Here is a 4,881-nt window from a genome sequence, read left to right as displayed (position 1 = left end):
CCCACTGGGATTTTGACTACATGCTCCACTCACCAATTTTCCACAATCACAAGTAATGGGTTGGAAATATTTCCTCTAAATTCTGATTTCAAATTGAACAATTTGTTCTTTAGTTCATTTGTATCTTCCTGTACATCATCATAAGTTCATTGGTACCTTTGCTATTCACTTGGAAATCTCCTGAAGAGATCGAAAAGCTCATAAGGTTTATTTTCTATATTTTATATTAAGACAAGCATTCTGTCACTGCAAAGCTCAGTTAATAACTCCAGTATATAATAATTGCTCTGCTTTCCATTTCCTAGTGAGAGTTTGTTCACTATTCCTCAAAACTTGGCTAATAGCTCATTACTGTTTTTCTCTTGCTTCTGTAACAAATTACCACAAATTTAGTATGCTTAAGCAACACAATTTATTATTATACAGTTCTGTAGGTTAGAAATCTAACACAGATCTCACCGGACTAAAATCAAGATGTTGTCTAAACTAATTCCCTTCTGGAGGCTCTAGAAAGAATGCTTACTTTTTCTAGTTTCTTAGAGATTGTGTGCATTCTTTGGCTTAGGGTTCTCTCTGTCCCTTTGCAAAGCCAGCAATGGTGAGTTAAAAACTCATTTTTCATCACTCTGACTTCCTCTTATATTATCTTTCTTCTACTTTTAAGGATTCTGGTGCTTGCATTGGGTGTAACTAAGTAATCCAGGATAATCTCCTCATTTCAATGTCCTTCACTTAATCACATCAACAAAAAAAAAAATCCTTTGACCACATAAAACAGTATATTCAAGGTTTGGGGGATTTGAATATGGACACCTTAAAGTGACAATTATTCTGCCTACACTGTCTTTTCAGCATCCATCAACAGTTTCTTTGCCACTCTTTTAATCTCCAACTGCCACAGAGCCCTAAAGTCAATACCATGTTTTAACTTTTTGTTACTGTAACACTCCACATCTGATAACAAGTTCTGCATCTATTACTGAATAACAAACTACCCCCATATTTTGCATTTTAAAATAATTTGCTATTTCTCACAATTCTGTGTTTGAACTTTCGATTGTTTTTCTACCCATATATGCTAGGTAACTTTTGCCTTAAAGAAGAATGAAATCATGGCATTTGCCAGTAAATGGATGGAGTTGGAGAATATGCTAAGCAAAATAAGCCAATCCCAAAGAACAAAAGGCCGATTATTTTCTCTGATACATGGATGCTAATTTACAGTAAGAGATATAGGGGGACATCTTCTAGGGAACAATAGAGGTACTTTGGATTAGGCAGATGGGAGTGAAGGGCAGGGAGGGGGCATGGGGTAGGATGGACAATAGAATGAATGGGACATTACCCTACATGTACATATGATTACACACTGGTGTAATTCTACATCATGTACAACCAGAAGAATGAGAAGTTATACTCCATTTATGTATGATGCGTCAAAATGCATTCTACTATTACGTTTAACTAATTAAAGCAAATAAACAAAATAAAAGTACCATAAGAGCATTAAAAGTGATGTTAAGGAGATGTGGCTCGGTAGTTAAAGCTCCCCTGGGTTCAATCCTCAGAATTTTATTTTATATATGTAATGAGAGAAATACTACTTAATACAGTCAACATGTAAAATAAGACTGTAGCTGTCAGAGCCTCAAATGTATAGTATGAAAATGCCATGGTCAAAAATAATTTGAAGAGAGCAGCTTTGGCCCATCTCAGAAATCCCATAGAAACTCAGTACCACAAAGATAATACAGTGTGTATGCAAAATAATAGTGTGAATAGACTTTTGTTCCACCAACCTAATGCTTTTTTTGTGAACTTATGATAGTTATTATGAATCTCTAACCTCTCCTTTACAAAAAGGATTAATAATGAGCACTACTGCCTTTTCATTTGTTTTCTTCTACATTAAATATAATGCACATGTACCCTATGGCTTCAGTTACAACTTTTAAATAGGAATGGATTTCAGTATTTTAGAATTTTCTATTCTTGTGCAATATTTTACTTCCAACTCCTGTTTTGAATGTTTTTAGCAAACAGGATCTTTTTAAAAGAATTTATTGCTTGCTATTTTTCATACTATCTCATTCTTGTTCTGTGAGTATAATACAGTCTTTTTTTCTGAAAACATTTTTTTTTCTTTTGTTATCTGTTTCCTTTGGATTCTTCTCTCCTTTCCCCTATATTTTTCATGTAGAGGATTGTATCAATTGGCTAGTGATACTTGACTCTTAGTATCTAGTGATACTATGGATGGTTCTTGGTGGTGACTTTTGGTGGTCTTCAATGTAGGTTCATTGAATCTTTAAATAACCTTTCATTGGGGCCTTTTATTATGAGTATTTGGAGAAAAAAAATTTAGTAAATTATCCTACAACTGGTAGCAGAAAATGTATATGATGCACTTAAAGTATCTGGTGAGATTTTGAGGCAGAAAAATTTTTAAAGAATAAGTTGGCTGATAGTCACTACAATAGATAAGGTACTATAAGAAAAAGACAAGCTCAAAAAAAGAAAAGGAGGTGGGTATATAAATGAATTTAAAGGATATACAGAGCCTAGGATATTAAAGATTGGAAAATGAAGTTGTTTGTCATCAAGTAAAATGTGATCATTAAGCAAAGCCTTAGCACAAAGGAAATCAATATAGCCTCAACAAAAAGGCCAAATACCATAACCATATAATTCTTGTATAAAACTTCTGGAGGGATTAAGGGGGTACTTGTTTGCTGAACCAAAGGGCTCCTACAAAGATTAAGGGAAAGAGAAGCTTAATATTCTGAAGACTTACATATCTCCATAAACTAAGCTATGGGTAACTTTACATTCAGGTAAACTCTATTTCCTTTATTAAACTTCTTTAAAAATTATGCAATAATTATGAGTTTGCTTTCTTGACCAAAAATCTACACTAAAACACCTGGCTTCCTTAGAAAAGAGACTGAGAAAAAGATTAAATCTACTAGTTTATTAAAAAGTATAACTCAGGATGGTTAAAGTAAAGGAGAAAGGAAGTGAGACTAGCAAGAACAGGAAGCAAATGCAAACTGACAAATTACAGTATAGCAATTGCTACTATTTCATGAAAAAAAATTGTTAATCTTTTACCAAGTATACTTGCTTAGCTACATGGTACATCTCTAGACAAACAGGATTAAAGACAGTGCTTCTAAACAGTCCATCAAAAGAAGAGGAATTTACCTGACACTTCTTCTGGTCCATTGACAGTTAACTTTACTGATCTTCCAGATTGCATCCCCTAGCCCTTCAACAGTCACTAGGGAAGCCCACTGGCATGTATTTCCTGGAGTGTAAAAGTGTTGGGACGGGTCAAGGATTCTGGGCATATGTCTAGTTGACCTAAAGCAGAGCAATCACAAAAGCCTGCTAGTAATCTATCACTGCATAAGGCAATATCTAAGGTAAAGCAAGTGGTCAAGGGACTGAGATATAGTGAGGCTGAAAACCTTCTCAGGTGCTTGAGATGCATCTGACACACTATCCAACAATTATATATATATATATATATATATATATATATATATATATATATATCCACAATAATGTATGATCAACAATTAAACTTCAGTGGCATAACAACAGACATAGTTTGCTTACATGTCTAAAATCGGGTAGGGGTCAATTAGGTGACACTGCTGATGTTGGGTGGGGATAATTCATATATCTAGGAGTTGGCTGGCTATTAGCCAATCTATACAGGATTCAGCTAGGGCGATGGGGCAACCTGGCTCTGCTCTATGGGTACCTCATCCTCCAGTAGGCTAAAAGTCATGCATGTTTATATAACACAGCAGAAGCATAGGAGTAAGTAAAAATATAATAAATTTTTGGAAATACATATGGCTTAGATTCAGAGTCAAAGGGTACTTCAAAGAAAACCAAAAAAGCACCATGAATGGGGAAGAACAAAGAAGTAAAGCCATTATCGTAGTCTATCATACCAAAGGAAAACAAAACAAGTGCAATCAATTCTTTGTTCTAACAGGTATCATCATCCTCTTTTGGAATGAACTTGAGATTTTATTTGGCTTCAGTTGTAAATTAGCCTCTTTTGAAGTATGTGGGTCATCTTTCTTATGCCAGCTGTGAGAGGGGGGCAGATGAGTGATAGGAATACTCACTCTTCTTTACCTTCTTTCTTTCAACTGTTATGTTTAGTTGGTTTTTAAATGGCAATAGCTTTTTGGCTCAGGGAAGTCCAAATTTAGCCCAAAGAAATCCAACTTTGGCCCTGCTTAAATCAATTCAAACATTCCTCTATTTCCAGGGCCAAGTTTTACATGTGAAGAAATCTATTTTAATTCCATTCTTGTAAAATAACTGCTAATAAGTAAGCCAGTTAGTTAATCTTAGTTACATGTAAGTAAGATTATGGAGCTAGTAATGTTTAAATCTTACGTAATCCACTGTTATGATTTGGATGTGAGGTGTCCCCCAAAAGCTCACATGTGAGAAAATGCAAGAAGGTTTGGGGGAGAAGTGATTGGGTTATAGCCTTAACATAATCAGTGAATTAATCCCTGATGGGAATACCTGAGTAGTAACTGGAGGCAGGTGGGGAGTGGCTGGAGGAAGTGGTTCATTGGGGGCGCCGCTATGGGGTCTATATTTTGTATCTGGAGAGTGGAGTCTCTGCTTCCTGATCATCAATGTAAGCCGTGTCCCTCTGCCATTCTTCCATACTCTTCTACCATGACCTCACCTCTAGCCCTGAGGAATGGGAGTCAGCCTTCTATGGACCAAGACCTCTGAAACTGTGAGCCCTCAAATAAACTCCCCCCACCCCACAATTGTTCTGGTTGGGTCTTTTAGTCACAGTAGCGAAAAAGCTGACTAAAACATCCACATTTGTTTTAT

This window comes from Sciurus vulgaris, assembly GCF_902686455.1.
Source record: "Sciurus vulgaris genome assembly, chromosome: 2".
Lineage (NCBI taxonomy): Eukaryota > Metazoa > Chordata > Mammalia > Rodentia > Sciuridae > Sciurus > Sciurus vulgaris.
The sequence above is the reverse complement of the archived record's forward strand: the minus strand, read 5'-3'. Positions refer to the sequence as shown.